This window comes from Hemicordylus capensis, chromosome 2 (genome assembly GCF_027244095.1).
Source record: "Hemicordylus capensis ecotype Gifberg chromosome 2, rHemCap1.1.pri, whole genome shotgun sequence".
Classification (NCBI taxonomy): domain Eukaryota; kingdom Metazoa; phylum Chordata; class Lepidosauria; order Squamata; family Cordylidae; genus Hemicordylus; species Hemicordylus capensis.
The window spans coordinates 180,844,492-180,864,833 of record NC_069658.1 but is presented as its reverse complement, the minus strand read 5'-3'; the positions used below and the strand labels follow the sequence as shown (position 1 = coordinate 180,864,833).

The 20,342-nt window shown below is 46.5% G+C and overlaps 2 long non-coding RNA genes across 2 annotated transcripts; both read right to left on the bottom strand.

Moving 5' to 3' along the window:
• Window positions 1-7,412: 7,412 nt before the first annotated feature.
• LOC128347070 (uncharacterized) lies at window positions 7,413-15,771 on the bottom strand. Its single transcript, XR_008317359.1, has 8 exons — window positions 15,626-15,771; window positions 13,748-15,083; window positions 13,468-13,625; window positions 11,591-12,925; window positions 11,311-11,468; window positions 9,434-10,768; window positions 9,143-9,311; window positions 7,413-8,776 (listed from the first exon to the last, which is right to left on the bottom strand). It is a non-coding gene; the product is annotated as an uncharacterized LOC128347070 (long non-coding RNA).
• A 340-nt stretch (window positions 15,772-16,111) lies between these two features.
• LOC128347071 (uncharacterized) lies at window positions 16,112-19,590 on the bottom strand. Its single transcript, XR_008317360.1, has 3 exons — window positions 19,440-19,590; window positions 19,062-19,229; window positions 16,112-17,345 (listed from the first exon to the last, which is right to left on the bottom strand). It is a non-coding gene; the product is annotated as an uncharacterized LOC128347071 (long non-coding RNA).
• Between the last annotated feature and the right edge of the window lie 752 nt (window positions 19,591-20,342).

Genomic DNA, 20,342 nt, shown 5'->3' with positions numbered 1-20,342 from the left:
GCAGAACATAGTTTCATTTGCAGTGAAGCCATCACAACTGCCTCACGGCTAACCTTCAAGAGGACAGCTTCCAACAGTCACGATTTAGACCTCATAGATGTGCATAGAAAAAGCAACAGTGTTGATGAATTTGTGGCTTTGGAGATTACAGACTCGTTTCAGGGGTGCCTAGCTCCTGCCACATTCTTCCCCAAATCTAACCTAAGCGAGGTGGGCTGCAGCATTGGCTGCTAGGTGCCATCCACCAAAGTGAGAAGCACAGAGGCTTGCATAGACCAGCGTGCCTACGAGGTGGAGGCAGAGGCGCATCTAGGGGAAACAGCGCCTAGGGCAAGCACCGAAATTGCGCCCCCTCCCCCAATATCTGACACCCATCTTTCAGATAACTTCACCATAATATCAGCTGAAAAATATAAGTCAAGTTCGTTAATCTTTTAAAATTTCAAAAACTATTTAGCAGTGGACATAGCCAGACCAAAAAATGCTGGAAAACTTCAAATTTCAGTATGCTCATGAAATACCCAAATACTATGTGGAGGTGTACTTGGAAAACTAAACAGAAGTGCCTATCTACTATGCATTGTAGCATCACTATTACATCAGTTTTAAAAATAAATGGAGAATTTGGCTTTTCCCAGATACTCTGAAAATAATCAAAGGATATGCAGAGTAAACTGTATCACTGCTTGGAATATATTCTAGTGTTTCAGAAAGACAGTTAAAATGAGAGAAAGAGAGCAAGAAACTCCCAGTAGGCCTTAATATTAAGGACTTCACACTGATTCAAAGACAAACTCACCATTAATAGCCATATTATTAAGACACCACATTTAACTCACTTATCATAAGAAGCAAAGTAAGAGCAAATGAATACAATCCTAGCTCTTAAGCTTCAGCTCAGTATCCGCAAGCCCTGATTCTCTGTACATAGTGCCAAACTGAATATGTGTACAGTGACTTATATTATATTAAATTATTATTTTTTTACTTGTAGCCCCTTCGGGATGCTTCCTATAGTCCGTGGGGGGTGGGGTGTCTGCAAAGGTTACCCCTCCCACCGCTGGCCTCTAGGGCCTCGCAGAGACCATTTGAACATGTGCAGTGGCCATTTTTTAAAATACTTTTTAAAAAAAATGGCTGCTGAAAACAAAATGGCCACCGTGCATGCTCAAATGGCTTCTGCGAGGCCTGGCATGGCCTAGGGCCTCACAGAGGCCATGTGAGCATGTGCAGTGGCCATTTTGTTTTTGGTGGCCTTTTTTAAAAAAAATTAATTTTAAGAAATTGTGCCCCCCTTCAAGTGGCGCCCAGGGCATGTGCCCTGCCTGCCGTACCCTAGATATACCCCTGGGAGATAGAAAAATACCCAAACTACCAACCAACCACTAGCACAGTTGTACGTCAGACAGATAGGCAGCAAGTACAGTCTGTCTCTTTCCATTCCAAGTCTCTGAAAAAACTCCACCCATTCACAAGAAGCAACTCCAAAAGCTCACGGCACATAGGCAACTAAGCAGGGGGAAAGTTTCTTTTTTCCCAGAGACTTGCATCAGAGGATAAAATGGGGCACAAGCTGGGCCAAGTCCACTCTGCCTTTCCCTGTGATTTCTTCTGTTTTTCCTCAGCATCCAGCCCTCAGAGGGATACCTGCATTTGTTCACCGGGCTCCCCAGAGCTCACCTGTCTATTGACAGACCTATCTTCCATTAATTGGTGTAATTCTTAACCAAAGCCAGTGGCACTCCCGACATCTCAAAGGGAATCCCACAACATAATGATGCATGGTGCAAAGCAGACTGTCCTGAATCTAGTGCCACTGGGTAACTTCAAGTTCTATTATTATTAATTTTTATTTATTTATTTATTTACACAGTCAGACAGGTGTTATTGACTGGTTTGTTTTATCCAGACATCGAGTCCTTCCCAAGGACCTGGGATGGCTGAATTTTATTGTCAATGTTGTTGCTGTTATATATATTGTCGCAGTATATAGGCTGTTCCCAGTAAAATTGCTTTTTGTAATTGGCTGATGGTGATTTTATTGTTGTTGTTGTTGTTGTTGTTGTTGTTATTAATATCTCACTCTTCCTCCAAGGAGCCCAGAGTGGTGTACTACATGCTTAGGTTTCTCTTCAGAACAACCCTGTGAAGTAGGTTAGGTTGAGAGAGAAGTAACTGGCCCAGAGTCACCCAGCAGGTATCATGGCTCAATGGGGATTTGAACTCGGGCTTCCCCAGTCCTAGTCCAGCACTCTAACCACTACACCACACTGGCTCCTATTATGCAAGAGACAGCAAAAAGAGGGGGGGGGATCCATTGCCTGTACAGTCCACTATAAAACCATTTTTACTTATTTACAGCTATTGAATTTAGCATCCTACACATCTGACTTCATCTAACAGTTGTCAGCTATACTGCAGTCGAGTCGTAAGGCAAGTCTGACAGCTGTGCTTTGCAAGAAAGACCCAATGATACACCTGAATAAAGAAAGACAAGTTTACCGTTGCCCTGCCAGGTCTGACTTGTCATAGGCTCCAGGGTCGCGGCCAAACGGTACCTTCTGGAAAGGCACACACTTCCTGTCCATGTGCCGTTTCAACCGCAGCTGTCCATGCCAAATGTAGTGGTGCTCCTCTCATCAAAGACCATGAGGCGATTCTTACGATCGCCAAAAAGTGGGCTAAGGGAGCCTAGCCTGCTTTTTGGCGACCGTGTGCTGCTGCAACGGGAGCCGCGCTGCTTCCGGCAGAAAAATGCCCAAAGTACCCCTCCCCTTAGCTGAGATTAACGGAGCAAACATGTTAACTGAAATGTACTTGATACTGATCATGAGATTATTGTCAACCACCCTCACCGTTTCTCTGTAAGCAGTGACCTATCACAGTATGTTTGAGTTTGTCATTGCTTCCATGGTTGAGTTGAATGGAGCCACTGAAGAATGTTTACCTCAAAGCACTCTTGCAGAAATGAAAATGACACCACCAGTCTAGGGAACAAATGGTGGAGCAAGGATTGGAGCATTCCGCTCTGAAGCTGCTCAGCCGATCCTTAAAACCAGGCAAAAGCACATCTCTTCCATTGGACTTCTTGGACTGGTTTGGGATTCTTGAAAAAGCTGCTTCTTAAGACCTCTCTCAGATAGATTTTGGTCATTGAAACTCTCTGGAAGGGTTGTCTGAACCACATTTCCCACATGAATACAGTCCACAAGAGGACCAGTCTTGGACAATTCCCTACACCAACCTTTCTTTCTTTTTCTTTTTTTTGCATTTATATTTTTATTGGTTTTCTGTATACCCATGTGACTATCATGGAGAATCGTCCTCCCTGGGCCGCACAAACCACAAGGGAACGATTGACCAATCACCTGTTTTGACTGTCCAAGGGTGCTCACCAATGTTCCGTCCCATCTACTTACCACCCATACCACACTGTCCCTGCCAAGCCATGACCTAACTTTCTAACCATTGATGCTAGGGTAGCAGGACGGAGTAGGCGGAACCCCCCCCCCCAACATGGCCAATGCATTGGGAGCCAAAAATTCCTACTCAGCCCCCAAGGAGGGCAACCAGCCTCTAGACTCGCTCTACGCCTAGGGAAAGGAGGGTGGAGGAATCGCGCTCCAGACTGATCCTTCGGGATGGGGAGCTGCTGGAGCAGCAACCTTAGCCCCGCCCACCAGACGCTGAGGCCCAATCAGGAGCCTCTTGGGGCCCGTGCTAGGGAGCTGGGACAAATCGCCCTTCCCCCAGCATGAGGCCGGGGGAAGGGGCATTCTTGCCCTCCTCAGTTATTACTCAGGTAAGGGAGTAGAGGACTCTCTTAACATTGGCTTCCAGGCCAGTGACAAAGAATCTATTTCTATTGTCTATTTATGCTTCAATCAAGGTCCAAAATATGTCTTTCTCTACCCAAGAACATATTCTGGAACTCTGGGATGGTTTAGAGACAGGCCCCGTTCATATGCGGTTTCATCCATCAAGAAGAATATGCACCCTCTGTAACAAATAAAATTAATCAGTGGAAGAGGGTGGTATATCCTCCCAATGGCCATTGATTGCCTTTCATTTTTCGTTCTTTTTTGAGATTAGCTAACATTTATTACAATCCACGACCAGAAAACAAAAACAGAAACAAACAGAAAAAATATATACAATGACAGGAAATGAATGCAACTTATGGCAACTTACATTGCATCAATTTATGGTTTTACATTTACATTAAATCATGGATCAAGCTTGGTCTCATGCCATTGAGGTCAACCTTGACCTCATGTCATTGGCTCAGCTCAGGTATCACCTCCTCCAGTGGAGGAGTTCCATTTCGACCACAGCCAATGAGCGTGAGCAGATTTGCATGGTGGACCATTCTTCAGTTCCTGGGGGATGTAAGAAAGAAGAAGGAAGATTCCAGACAGACCTACACTCTTGCCTCACCTTTCACCACCATGCCCTGGTCTCTGTTTCTCCTCACGTTTCTCAGTTACGCCTCAGGTAAGGGTGTGGAGGATGCAGTTTGCATAACCTGAAGCACAGACCGCAGAGCACTTGATGCTCTGTATTTAAGGGAGAAACCTAGCGATGATGTGCTATCTGAGAGCAGGGAGAAGGTACTAAGGCCATGATTGCTGTTTTGTGTTTCTTGTAAAGGTGTCAGGACACAGCCAACGGTGAATCAGCTGGCCACTCAGTCCGTGTCCCTGGGCCAAACCGTTAAACTATCCTGCACAAGACACAGTGGTAATAACTGGGGTGACTACTTCTACTGGCATCAACAGAAGCCTGGACAGGCCCCTCGCCTTCTGATTTACGACACCAGCAAGAAGGGAGAAGGGGCCTCAGATCGGTTCACTGAGTCTGCATCGGGGAATACTGGCTATTTAACCATCACAAACACCCAGGCTGCAGATGAGGCCAATTATTACTGTGGGGCCAGGGAGTGGAGTACTGCTGTGTATCACAGTGGCACAGGCGAATGAGGAACTGAGACAAAAACCTTCATTCCTCCTTCTCAAAGTGAGGGCTCCCTAACCTGAATGTGTTCTGTGCCTGCAACTGTCTCCTTTAGAGGGGTTCTGCTTTGCCTTATGACTCAGGGCCAAAGTGCGCATATGGTTAAATGCAGAAACCCTGGTCACATATCGAGGTCATTCACACAACCCAAAACTGTGTTCTACTTGGGTTTGGGGGCTATCTGTGCTCCCAATTTTTGGTTGTGGAGAAGCGATTGTGTGGAAGCAAGGTAGGAGGAAAAGCTACCCAGGTTTTTCTCCAACCTTGCTTCCACTCAGCTGAAAATTGGGAGTACACACAGCACCCAAATCCGGGTAGAACCCAGGTAGAAGGAGGTTGTTATTTGAACAAACAATCAATCAATCAATGTCTATATCTTTAAAAAAATATTGCAGTTGCCTGGCTCTCTCAATTGCAAAGGAAATTAACATTTATGTAATGATTGTAAGGAGTCCATACAAGTGGAGGAAAATCAAAGTCCTTGCTGGTACGTTCTCAAAATGTGTTTAAATAGGACTTGTATGGCTATTTATTTACTCATGACATCTATGAATCATCTCTGAAGATCAAAAAACTCCAAAAGGTGTTTAGCATACACAGCAAATTGTGTGTTCTGTTTCTTTATTTGAATCCTACATTGCTATATAGCTTAGATTTGAAAAATATTTCATCTCTTCACCTACATTACCTTGGAGAAGCTGCTATCAGTCTGTATAGAAAGGAGTGAGCTAGATGGACCAGTGGTCTGATTTAATATAAGGCAGCTTCCTATGTTCCTAGAGGAACACGTATTTTCTGAGAGGTTATGAAGCTCCAAGCCACCTAATGGCACAGTGGGGAAGGAACTTGCCTAGGGAGCCAGAGGTTTCTGGTTCGAATCCCCGCTGGTATGTTTCCTAGACTATGGAAACCACCTCTATCGGGCAGTAGCAATATAGGAAGGTGCTGAAAGGCATCATCTCACACAGTGTGGGAGATGGCAATGGCAAACCCCTCCTGTATTCTACCAAAGAAAATCACACAGGGCTCTGTGGTCGCCAGGGGTCGCCACCAGCTTGACGGCACAACTTTACTTTACTTTATGACACTCCAGCAGAGCCAATGATCACAGAACAAATTTGCTTCAAGGGGCTTTTCTTCAGCGATGGAGGATTTAAGGAAGGAAGGGGGAGATCCCGCATGGTTCTCTGTTGACTTCAGTTAAACTGCTCTAGAGAGCTCACCACGGCCTGGACTCTGTTATTCTTGACGCTTCTCAATTACTGCTCAGGTAAGGGAATGCAGGGCCCGCATCACATTGCTCTCTGACCACAAAGCAATGTATCTTCAGTATTCATCGGGAAAAACATTATGTGATATATGAAGGCAGCATTAATGTACGGATATCTTGACTGTTGGTTTGTCTTTTTTGTAAAGGTGTCCATTCCCAGGCAAGTGTGACTCAGCCTGCCTCTCAGTCTGCGTCCCTGGGCCAAACAGCAAAACTCACCTGCACGAAAAGCAGTGGTGGTCGCTGAGGCAGCTTTTACTGGTATCAACAGAGATCTGGACAGGCCCCTCGCTTTGTGCACTGTAGTGGTTGCAGCAGAGGAGAAGGGATCCCAGATCGGTTCACTGGTTCTGCCTCTGGAGACAACGGCTATTTAACCACCACCAATATCCAGGCTGAAGATGAGGCCGATTATTACTGTGCTATCTGGTATAGCACAGTGGTAGAGCAGAATGGGGACCTGAGACAAAAACCTTCCCCTGTCTTCCCCTGAGCGGAGAAGAGAATCAGAGCTTCCCTTGCAGTTTTCCCAGAGGTGCACCGAGGTGATTTTGGAGCCTGGAACTAAAGGCCTTTGGAGCCCCCCCCCTCCACTGCAGGTTAAGCACCATCCCTTACACACACACACACACACACACACACACACACATCATGACACATGAAGTATCATTTACACATGGGTTCTTTAGAATGCAAACAGAAACTGAACTCACAAGAATGTATGAATAAAAAACTGTTATATTTATGGAAATATGCATTAGCAGAAACATTTCAGCACGCAGCGTAACATATTTCCATCATACATATTTCTTTCCCCACTCCCCCCATTGTCTTTAAAGCAGAAGTCAACTCCAGTGCAGGCAACAGTCATGCTCGGTCGCCTGGAAAACAATGGGCCAGGATAGACTAAAAAGGATGTTGGGGCCCCCAGGATGTGTGGAGGCCTTGGAGTTCACCCAGAAATCCAGGGGTAAGAGTGCCTCTGAATGTTCCCTCTGATCTTTTTCATCTGTGCACGGAATGAGTTTTGTTCCGAGTGGAAGAATCAAGGCAGTGTGCGCCTGATCAGCACACAAAAGTGGAATCCTTGTCCCCAGACCCCAGCCCAAGAAGACACGTAGACTTAGTATGGGTAAAAGGGCCACAACTTTATTAACTGTAACAAAAGACATGGCGGACTGGAACACCAGGTGACTAATCACCCTTAGAGAACAGTGCGGGCCAATAGGACCGGGTTAGAACTCTGACGTCCTACCCAGCACCTTACTGGGCGACACACCCTGGCTCCGGAAACGGGCAGGTACGCCCCGCCCAATTCCTTCAAAGCCAACCCCCCCTTTCGTAAGAGAGGATCTGGATACTTCAAGGTCTTCGCCCACCCCGGACCGCTCAGCCCAAAGGTGGGTGAAGTCCTGAAGCAGGTTTCATGGCAATCCATTCTCCCCGTGCCGCACAGGCCACAAAGGAGCGATTGACCAATCACCCTTTTAAATATCCAAGGGTGCTCACCGATGTTCTAACCCTCAAATTACCACCCCGCCCGCACTGTTACTGCCATTGTGACCGGCCTAACTCTAACTACACACCTGGAACACAGAACGGAGTAGGCGAAAAAACCCCCAACAGTGGCCAATGCGTTGGGAGCAAAAAATTCCTACTCGGCCCCGTTGGGCGACCAGTCGCTAGACCCGCTCTGTACCAGGGAGGGAGGGAGGGGAATGCCTGGCCCAAACTGTGGAGAACGGGGCAGGGATCGGCTGATCCCGGCCGAAACCCCGCCCCCTAACCCAAAGGGCCAATCGGCCCGCTTCTTGGGCCTCATGCAGAGCGGGGCTGGGACAAACTCCCTCCCCTCTGCACGAGGCCAAGGGGAGGGGGATTTCTGTAGTCCTGAACACGTAATGTAGGTTCTCTCTCGGTCCATTGCTGCTGTCATCGGAGTCATGGGGAGGATGCAGTGCACCGAAGGATTCGTAGAAGCCAGCCTTGAGAGTGTCTCTGCTGTTCTCCAGCCTTTTCAGCTCCCCTTCCATCTCTGGGCTTGGGTCTGTTCAGCTCAGTTTGGGGGCAGAATCGGAACAGAAAGAGAGAAGGTGCTTAATATACGGCTGTTCAAGTCTGCATCAGTTGTGTTGGACATGGCCTGAGATTGGACACGTTGGAGGGTGTCGGGGATCAGCCAACCCCGACGTTGGGAAGCCTACATTGAGTCAGAGTTCCCCAACACCACCCGGGATTTCCCGACCCATTTTAGAGCTCCATGTGGTGGTGGGGCTCCACATTTTGTCACTGATTGGGGCTGGGGGGCTGCGGGGGGGATGGTTCCATTTGCCCAAATGCCTGCTCACCCAGGCATCTGTTATGTAAGATATTTCTAACTTTTTGCCTTTTATTTCACTTACCATTTGAAAAAGAAGGCAGAAGATTACCTCGGTTTCAAATCACTTCCCCAGAGATTCTCTGATGTTACGTCACTTTTCTTCTGCATTCACTCTGACAGTACAATTTCGAGGTTACATTAAAAAATATATATTTTTTAAAAGGAAGGTTCAAGACAATTTTAATAAATATACAGTGTCTGGTCATCCTTACATAATTCTGGGCCCATTTCCAGAGTTCCCCATTTAGCTGTAGCAACACACCTTCACTAAGTCAATAAAAATGCCAGTGCCGAATTTAAAGGGGAAAAAAATAGCATCTGGTTTGGAAAAGGCCCAGTACAGATGGGGCTTAATCTAACCAGTCAGGACCAGACATTTTTTACAGCTTGCTATTTCCCCACTTCATGGGGTGTGTGTCCCAATTTCATGGTGCCTGGGAAACTAGAGCCTGGTATTTTGCCACATTTGGAAAACTTACTGTGTTTCGTTCCAGTCACCAGATTACAAAAGAAGGGACACTGTCGAACTGAAGAAGGTGCAGCAGAAGAGGGAAACCAAAATGATGAAGGGGCTGATTCTGCTCTTCCCAAAGTGTGTTCTTCCAGTGTAGAGACTCTTCTCTCCTTCTTCTTAGCTTCGCCCAACCTCTGTAAGAGAGTCATTGAGAAATGTTAGACTGCCTCAAATTTATTTACTAATTCGACATCTGTTATGGAAGAAGCCCAACACAGACGGGGCATCATCCAACCAGTCAGGCCCAGTTACTCACCCCATCCTCACCACAGGACTCCCGCCGCCTTTGGTGATCTGCCTTCCTCTCCTTAAGCAGGTGCATTCGCCTCCATTCACTCTGGTGTCAATTTCTCAGGCCGGGCGTTCACGCAATCCATGTCTGAAGAGTCTTGAATGCTAAACTGCTAAACATCATCTTCAACAAAGACACAACCTTCCACAAGGCTTGTTGTGTCTGTGCAAGATAGCAGGATTTGCACCTAGGCTGCAAGAACCATTCTTGCTGACAAGGCAATCAGACTATTTCTTTAGTCAAGACAGTTCTCAAAACCCTTGCATGACATAATCAATTTAAACATTTGCATGTGAAATGATTTCTACCATTTTATCAATAGACATGAAAAACATCAAAACCTTGAGCCCAGCATTCAAAATCAATGCTTTCCTTGAGTAAGGAATAAGGATCCGAGATGGCCATGAGTGCACTAAACAAGAAGTCATCTCTTCATGGGTCACCAAACACTTGGGACACAGCGCATATAAAACACGCAACGTGATGCATTTGATTCAGTCTTGATCAAGAGCATGAATCAAAGTGGGTGGTCAGTCGATCCAAATTTAACACTACACCCCTGGCTAAAAAAATATGTCCACAAGGCCCTGACAGAATTTAAAGACACCTATCGTCTTGCCCAGTTGGGCCATTGGAGATTCCAAGCTCATGGGACTCCAGTCCACTGGCCTAAAGCTGCCCAGACAATGGTATTTTTTTAAAAAAATGGTATCATGCCCAATTCACTCTAAGGGAACCTAGAGATTGTGTGCTGAGTCAAGCTGGGGGATGCAATTTAAAAATCGAGGCCCACACAGGCCCTGATCTTGCCCAATTCCTTACAGAATTTAAAAACCCTAGAGGTCTTGCCCAATCAGAATACAAATGTCAATGTCAAGCTGGGGGATGCAATTTAAAAATCGAGGCCCACACAGGCCTTGATCTTGCCCAATTCCATATACAATTTAAAAATCCTAGAGATCTTGCCCAATTCAATCAAGACAGAATTTAAAAACCCTAGAGGTCTTGCCCAATCAGAATGCAAATTTAAATGTCCAGACACACATTGTGGTCCGAACCTTGCCCAATCAGTCTGGGAATATCTCTTGTGCCATAACAGAGGCACCCCAAGATGTGTGCCCTACTGTTCAACATCTCCTGGCATCAATGAAAATGTGGTGCTTTAACTGTCAAAAAGAGGGAATAAACCCAAGGTGGTATGAAAGCTTACTGGGGTATAAGAACAACAGCAACAACAACAACAACAACAACAACATGAAGCTGACCTTCTTTCCAGTTGTAACTGTTCCTCAGAAGTAACTGTGAATGATACAGACATTGTGTTAGGCAATGTTCTGAGTACTTTTTCATTTCACCCTTTGGCCAAAAGCTTGGGGCAATGTACATCCATCTCTTCCTGTGCACCTCACTCATGATTTAACCTCACAACTGTCTCATAATGGAGGGAAAGTAGCAAGAGATTGCTCAAGTTTCCCCCATGGACCTTTAGCCTGGGTGAGGATTGGAAGCCAAGTCCTGATTACATACTAATGCCTGGCACATCGGTTGGGTAGCTTTGAACGCTGCAAGGTCAGGGCAAGATGGCAACCCTGAGGGAGGAGAAGACCAGTCATACTGTTCTCCCTGCTCAAACTGGGCCAGGGTTCCAATGCGGTGGATGTGGCTGGTCACGGCCTGCTTTGAACAGGGTTGGTGGGCAAGTCTGCTCTGGGTTTGGAGTCAGGAAGCGGAGGAGACATTTTTTACAGCTTGCTATTTCCCCACTGCATGGGGAGTGTGTCCCAATTTCATGGTGCCTGGGAAACTAGAGCCTGGTATTTTGCCACATTTGGAAAACTTACTGTGTATCGTTCCAGTCGCCAGATTACAAAAGAAGGGATACTGTCGAACTGAAGAAGGTGCAGCAGAAGAGGGAAACCAAAATGATGAAGGGGCTGATTCTGCTCTTCCCAAAGTGTGTTCTTCCAGTGTAGAGTCTCTTCTCAGCTTCTCCCAACCTCTGTAAGAGAGTCATTGAGAAATGTTAGACTGCCTCAAATTTATTTACTAATTCGGCATCTGTTATGGACGAACCCCAACACGGACGGGGCATCATCCAACCAGTCAGGCCCAGTTACTCACCCCATCCTCACCACAGGACTCCCGCCGCCTTTGGTGATCTGCCTTCCTCTCCTTAAGCAGGTGCATTCGCCTCCATTCACTCTGGTGTCAATTTCTCAGGCCGGGCGTTCACGCAATCCATGTCTGAAGAGTCTTGAATGCTAAACTGCTAAACATCATCTTCAACAAAGACACAACCTTCCACAAGGCTTGTTGTGTCTGTGCAAGATAGCAGGATTTGCACCTAGGCTGCAAGAACCATTCTTGCTGACAAGGCAATCAGACTATTTCTTTAGTCAAGACAGTTCTCAAAACCCTTGCATGACATAATCAATTTAAACATTTGCATGTGAAATGATTTCTACCATTTTATCAATAGACATGAAAAACATCAAAACCTTGAGCCCAGCATTCAAAATCAATGCTTTCCTTGAGTAAGGAATAAGGATCCGAGATGGCCATGAGTGCACTAAACAAGAAGTCATCTCTTCATGGGTCACCAAACACTTGGGACACAGCGCATATAAAACACGCAACGTGATGCATTTGATTCAGTCTTGATCAAGAGCATGAATCAAAGTGGGTGGTCAGTCGATCCAAATTTAACACTACACCCCTGGCTAAAAAAATATGTCCACAAGGCCCTGACAGAATTTAAAGACACCTATCGTCTTGCCCAGTTGGGCCATTGGAGATTCCAAGCTCATGGGACTCCAGTCCACTGGCCTAAAGCTGCCCAGACAATGGTATTTTTTTAAAAAAATGGTATCATGCCCAATTCACTCTAAGGGAACCTAGAGATTGTGTGCTGAGTCAAGCTGGGGGATGCAATTTAAAAATCGAGGCCCACACAGGCCCTGATCTTGCCCAATTCCTTACAGAATTTAAAAACCCTAGAGGTCTTGCCCAATCAGAATACAAATGTCAATGTCAAGCTGGGGGATGCAATTTAAAAATCGAGGCCCACACAGGCCTTGATCTTGCCCAATTCCATATACAATTTAAAAATCCTAGAGATCTTGCCCAATTCAATCAAGACAGAATTTAAAAACCCTAGAGGTCTTGCCCAATCAGAATGCAAATTTAAATGTCCAGACACACATTGTGGTCCGAACCTTGCCCAATCAGTCTGGGAATATCTCTTGTGCCATAACAGAGGCACCCCAAGATGTGTGCCCTACTGTTCAACATCTCCTGGCATCAATGAAAATGTGGTGCTTTAACTGTCAAAAAGAGGGAATAAACCCAAGGTGGTATGAAAGCTTACTGGGGTATAAGAACAACAGCAACAACAACAACAACAACAACAACATGAAGCTGACCTTCTTTCCAGTTGTAACTGTTCCTCAGAAGTAACTGTGAATGATACAGACATTGTGTTAGGCAATGTTCTGAGTACTTTTTCATTTCACCCTTTGGCCAAAAGCTTGGGGCAATGTACATCCATCTCTTCCTGTGCACCTCACTCATGATTTAACCTCACAACTGTCTCATAATGGAGGGAAAGTAGCAAGAGATTGCTCAAGTTTCCCCCATGGACCTTTAGCCTGGGTGAGGATTGGAAGCCAAGTCCTGATTACATACTAATGCCTGGCACATCGGTTGGGTAGCTTTGAACGCTGCAAGGTCAGGGCAAGAGGGCAACCCTGAGGGAGGAGAAGACCAGTCATACTGTTCTCCCTGCTCAAACTGGGCCAGGGTTCCAATGCGGTGGATGTGGCTGGTCACGGCCTGCTTTGAACAGGGTTGGTGGGCAAGTCTGCTCTGGGTTTGGAGTCAGGAAGCGGAGGAGACACTTTTTACAGCTTGCTATTTCCCCACTGCATGGGGAGTGTGTCCCAATTTCATGGTGCCTGGGAAACTAGAGCCTGGTATTTTGCCACATTTGGAAAACTTACTGTGTATCGTTCCAGTCGCCAGATTACAAAAGAAGGGATACTGTCGAACTGAAGAAGGTGCAGCAGAAGAGGGAAACCAAAATGATGAAGGGGCTGATTCTGCTCTTCCCAAAGTGTGTTCTTCCAGTGTAGAGTCTCTTCTCAGCTTCTCCCAACCTCTGTAAGAGAGTCATTGAGAAATGTTAGACTGCCTCAAATTTATTTACTAATTCGGCATCTGTTATGGAAGAAGCCCAACACAGACGGGGCATCATCCAACCAGTCAGGCCCAGTTACTCACCCCATCCTCACCACAGGACTCCCGCCGCCTTTGGTGATCTGCCTTCCTCTCCTTAAGCAGGTGCATTCGCCTCCATTCACTCTGGTGTCAATTTCTCAGGCCGGGCGTTCACGCAATCCATGTCTGAAGAGTCTTGAATGCTAAACTGCTAAACATCATCTTCAACAAAGACACAACCTTCCACAAGGCTTGTTGTGTCTGTGCAAGATAGCAGGATTTGCACCTAGGCTGCAAGAACCATTCTTGCTGACAAGGCAATCAGACTATTTCTTTAGTCAAGACAGTTCTCAAAACCCTTGCATGACATAATCAATTTAAACATTTGCATGTGAAATGATTTCTACCATTTTATCAATAGACATGAAAAACATCAAAACCTTGAGCCCAGCATTCAAAATCAATGCTTTCCTTGAGTAAGGAATAAGGATCCGAGATGGCCATGAGTGCACTAAACAAGAAGTCATCTCTTCATGGGTCACCAAACACTTGGGACACAGCGCATATAAAACACGCAACGTGATGCATTTGATTCAGTCTTGATCAAGAGCATGAATCAAAGTGGGTGGTCAGTCGATCCAAATTTAACACTACACCCCTGGCTAAAAAAATATGTCCACAAGGCCCTGACAGAATTTAAAGACACCTATCGTCTTGCCCAGTTGGGCCATTGGAGATTCCAAGCTCATGGGACTCCAGTCCACTGGCCTAAAGCTGCCCAGACAATGGTATTTTTTAAAAAAAAATGGTATCATGCCCAATTCACTCTAAGGGAACCTAGAGATTGTGTGCTGAGTCAAGCTGGGGGATGCAATTTAAAAATCGAGGCCCACACAGGCCCTGATCTTGCCCAATTCCTTACAGAATTTAAAAACCCTAGAGGTCTTGCCCAATCAGAATACAAACGTCAATGTCAAGCTGGGGGATGCAATTTAAAAATCGAGGCCCACACAGGCCTTGATCTTGCCCAATTCCATATACAATTTAAAAATCCTAGAGATCTTGCCCAATTCAATCAAGACAGAATTTAAAAACCCTAGAGGTCTTGCCCAATCAGAATGCAAATTTAAATGTCCAGACACACATTGTGGTCCGAACCTTGCCCAATCAGTCTGGGAATATCTCTTGTGCCATAACAGAGGCACCCCAAGATGTGTGCCCTACTGTTCAACATCTCCTGGCATCAATGAAAATGTGGTGCTTTAACTGTCAAAAAGAGGGAATAAACCCAAGGTGGTATGAAAGCTTACTGGGGTATAAGAACAACAGCAACAACAACAACAACAACAACAACATGAAGCTGACCTTCTTTCCAGTTGTAACTGTTCCTCAGAAGTAACTGTGAATGATACAGACATTGTGTTAGGCAATGTTCTGAGTACTTTTTCATTTCACCCTTTGGCCAAAAGCTTGGGGCAATGTACATCCATCTCTTCCTGTGCACCTCACTCATGATTTAACCTCACAACTGTCTCATAATGGAGGGAAAGTAGCAAGAGATTGCTCAAGTTTCCCCCATGGACCTTTAGCCTGGGTGAGGATTGGAAGCCAAGTCCTGATTACATACTAATGCCTGGCACATCGGTTGGGTAGCTTTGAACGCTGCAAGGTCAGGGCAAGAGGGCAACCCTGAGGGAGGAGAAGACCAGTCATACTGTTCTCCCTGCTCAAACTGGGCCAGGGTTCCAATGCGGTGGATGTGGCTGGTCACGGCCTGCTTTGAACAGGGTTGGTGGGCAAGTCTGCTCTGGGTTTGGAGTCAGGAAGCGGAGGAGACACTTTTTACAGCTTGCTATTTCCCCACTGCATGGGGAGTGTGTCCCAATTTCATGGTGCCTGGGAAACTAGAGCCTGGTATTTTGCCACATTTGGAAAACTTACTGTGTATCGTTCCAGTCGCCAGATTACAAAAGAAGGGATACTGTCGAACTGAAGAAGGTGCAGCAGAAGAGGGAAACCAAAATGATGAAGGGGCTGATTCTGCTCTTCCCAAAGTGTGTTCTTCCAGTGTAGAGTCTCTTCTCAGCTTCTCCCAACCTCTGTAAGAGAGTCATTGAGAAATGTTAGACTGCCTCAAATTTATTTACTAATTCGGCATCTGTTATGGAAGAAGCCCAACACAGACGGGGCATCATCCAACCAGTCAGGCCCAGTTACTCACCCCATCCTCACCACAGGACTCCCGCCGCCTTTGGTGATCTGCCTTCCTCTCCTTAAGCAGGTGCATTCGCCTCCATTCACTCTGGTGTCGATTTCTCAGGCCGGGCGTTCACGCAATCCATGTCTGAAGAGTCTTGAATGCTAAACTGCTAAACATCATCTTCAACAAAGACACAACCTTCCACAAGGCTTGTTGTGTCTGTGCAAGATAGCAGGATTTGCACCTAGGCTGCAAGAACCTTTCTTGCTGACAAGGCAATCAGACTATTTCTTTAGTCAAGACAGTTCTCAAAACCCTTGCATGACATAATCAATTTAAACATTTGCATGTGAAATGATTTCTACCATTTTATCAATAGACATGAAAAACATCAAAACCTTGAGCCCAGCATTCAAAATCAATGCTTTTTTCCTTGAGTAAGGAATAAGGATCCGAGATGGCCATGAGTGCACTAAACAAGAAGTCATCTCTTCATGGGTCACCAAACACTTGGGACACAGCGCATATAAAACACGCAACGTGATGCATTTGATTCAGTCTTGATCAAGAGCATGAATCAAAGTGGGTGGTCAGTCGATCCAAATTTAACACTACACCCCTGGCTAAAAAAATATGTCCACAAGGCCCTGACAGAATTTAAAGACACCAATCGTCTTGCCCAGTTGAGCCATTGGAGATTCCAAGCTCATGGGACTCCAGTCCACTGGCCTAAAGCTGCCCAGACAATGGTATTTTTTTTAAAAAAATGGTATCATGCCCAATTCACTCTAAGGGAACCTAGAGATTGTGTGCTCAGTCAAGCTGGGGGATGCAATTTAAAAATCGAGGCCCACACAGGCCCTGATCTTGCCCAATTCCTTACAGAATTTAAAAACCCTAGAGGTCTTGTCCAATCAGAATACAAATGTCAATGTCAAGCTGGGGGATGCAATTTAAAAATCGAGGCCCACACAGGCCTTGATCTTGCCCAATTCCATATACAATTTAAAAACCCTAGAGGTCTTGCCCAATTCAGTCAGGACAGAATTTAAAAACCCTAGAGGTCTTGCCCAATCAGAATGCAAATTTAAGTGTCCAGACACACATTGTGGTCCGAACCTTGCCCAATCAGTCTGGGAATATCTCTTGTGCCATAACAGAGGCACCCCAAGATGTGTGCCCTACTGTTCAACATCTCCTGGCATCAATGAAAATGTGGTGCTTTAACTGTCAAAAAGAGGGAATAAACCCAAGGCTGTATATAAGCTTATGGAGGAGGAGGAGGAGGAGGAAGAGGAAGAGGAAGAGGAAGAGGAAGAGGAGGAGGAGGAGGAGGAGGAGGAGGAGGAGGAGGAGGAGGAGGAGAAGAAGAAGAAGAAGAAGAAGAAGAAGAAGAAGAAGAAGAAGAAGAAGAAGAAGCTGCTTACCTTCTTTCTCGCTGTAGCTATTTCCCAGATATAACTGTGAATTGTACAGGCATCACGTTAGACATTTCCCCACAAAATATACATAAATTGTATACTAATTTGCCACTAGCAAGCAATTATAGTCTTACCCACCCTTTGGCCAAAAGCTTAGGGCAATGAATGTACATGGATCTCTTCCTTTGCTCCCCGCTCACCATTTAGCCTCACAACCATCTTATAAGGTTGGGTAGATAGCAAGAGATTGGCCCAATTTCCCCCCAGGGAGTTTCAGGCTGAGTGAGAATTGGGCCCCAGATCCTCCTCTGATCCTTATCTCCTGACACTTTTCTTGGGTTGCTTTGAAAGGCACAGGAGGAGAGGTTGGTAACCCCCAGGGAAGAGGAAGGCCAGAAGGACAGTTCTTCCTGCTCCAACAGGGCCAGGGTTCTATCATTGATGATTGCTGGGTAACAGTTGCTGCTCAACGGCTGCTTTGAACAGGGTTGTTTGTCTTCTAGTGGCAGTTTTCCAGTGCCTGTTCTGCCCCTACAGCATGTGGGGTGTGCCCCATTTCATGGCACTTTGGGAAATGATCTTTTTGCTTTCTATGGGATTTTAGTTTTGCTTGGCCACTTGGGGCCTGTGGAGAAAGGCAGGGCACAGATGTTCAAATAAGTCAAGTAATGATTAGCCCGGTCTGCTTGGAGAAGCAAGGTCCCCCTGTGGACTGAGCAACGGGGCACGCAGCAAAGCGGTGATGCCCTTTAGGTTAAGCAGGGGGATAGCATCTGGCCCTGTCCAGCCCCACCACGGCATCCCTCCAGCGGCTCTTGCTGGGGTCTCCCTTCTCTCTTCGTGGACTGTGAGCCCTCTGGGGACAGCAAACCTTTCCCCTGTGCAAACTGCTCTGAGTAGAGTTTGCTTTTTGTAAAAAAAAAACAGTATACAGATAATAGTAACAATAAAGACACAAGAACTGAGGACTATGGTGCTTTCTATCTTCTAAATAAAGATATATATTTTAAAAACATAATTATATTTTACATTATTATTATTATTATATTTACACACAATCTAGTAGATGTTATTGACTGCATTTGATACCACCACCACCACCACCACCACTACCATCATCATCATTGCTACTACTAGTATCCCAGCTAAAAGAGCAAAGAGGCAACTTTTGGAAGTGTTGATTTTCTTATATGTAGCAGGGGGAGAGCAACTGGCCCTATCCATCTCCAGCACAGCATCCCTCCAGTGACTGTTGCTGGTGTCTATCTTACGTTTCTTTTTTAGATTCTGAGCCCTTTGGAGGACAGGGAGCCATTTTTAAAATTTATTCATATTTATGTATACTACTTAAGAGGACTTTTGTTGGAAAGTGGTATAGAAATATTATGAGTATCAGCTTCCTTGCTTGTCCCTGTTTTTCCTGCTTGTGCCACTTTCTCGTTCCCAAGTGTTTCCCAATATAGTTTTTACTGGGGAGGGCTAATCCAGTCCTGGGAGAAGCTATAATTAAGCAGAGGGACTAATAGCACGGCTGGAAAACGACTAGACTAGGGAGCCAGAGGTTGCCAGTTCCAATCCCCGCTGGTACTATGGGAAAAACCTCTATCGGGCAGCAGTGATATAGGAAGATGCTGAAAGGCATCATCTCACACTGTGCAGGAGATAGCAATGGTCAACCCCTCCTGTATTCTACCAAAGACAACCACGGGGCTCTGTGGGTGCCAGGAGTCGAAATTGACTTGATGGCACACCTCACCTTTTCCAGCGGTTACCGAGGAATACAGGAAGCTCGTCAATGCTTTGCATTCTCAGCGGGATGCTGCTGTTCCTCCGTCGCTCCCACAGTCCCTGGCTGCTCTGGCTAGTAGCTTCTTTCCTTGGTCAGCTTGGCTCTTTGTATCCATGGCGCCACACACCCTGGAAGCTGCCATATACTGAGTCAGACCCTTGGTCCATCTAGCTCCAGATTGTCTCCTCGGACGGGCAGCGGCTTCTCCAAGATTGCAGGCAGGAGCCTCTCTCAGCCCTATCTTGGAGATGCGGCCAGGGAGGGAATCTGGAACCTTCTGCATGCCAGCCTGCAGATGCACTTCCCAGAGCGGCCCCTCCATCCCCTGAGGGGGGAATATCTTACAGGGCTCACATGATGTAGTCTCCCCTTCCCATGTAAACCAGGATGGATCCTGCTTAGCAAAGGGGACCATTCAGGCTTGCTACCAGCTCTCCTCCCCTTCCTCTCCAAGAACCCAAGCCGCCCAGCTGCCTAGGAGCCACCTTGAAGCAAGAAGACCTCCAGCTGACAACAAAGCCAGCTAGGGAAAGAGGTCCAGAGGGCCACCTGGGCCCTTTCAGCTTATGGCCACGCCCCCCAATGTGATGTCACACACAGGTATATGTGGCTGCCATGCAGGAGGGCTCACCGGGGAGACGGGTGCACCTGACTGAGCTCTCTGTCCCCTGACTCCAGTGGCAGCAGATGAGTCGGGGGGAAACTGTTGCTTTGGGATTTCCCCCCTCCATGGAAGCCTCTTTCAAGGTCTAATTTGGGCTGCTGGTGGTTGTGTTCTTCCAGGCAACACTGCCTCCAGGGTGGTGTCATGGTTAGCGTGTTGGACTCGGACTGGGGAGAATGGAGCTCTAATCCCCGTTCAGCCATGACATTCCCTGGTGGACTCTGGGCCAGTCACGTCTCTCTCAGCCTCGCCCACCTCACAGGGTTGTTGTGAGGATAAACACAACCACGCACACTGCTCTGGGCTCCTTGGAGGAAAAGCGGGATATTAAATACATACATACATACTCACTCCACTGTGCCCCCTGGAGCTGTGGGGGGCAAGTCATCCAAGTCAGGGCATCACTTCTAGGGTCAAGGGATCCACTTCCCACTGCTCATTCTACAGCTGTTCCTTGAAGGGAGAGATCCCTTTGGTTCTCCACAGGAATCCCCCAAACTTTGGTTGGCCAACAGAAGCCAGGAACAGAAGGGGTCTCTTCTGCCAGTGGAGGCTGGTGGGTAGGGCAGTGAATGGGGCACAGC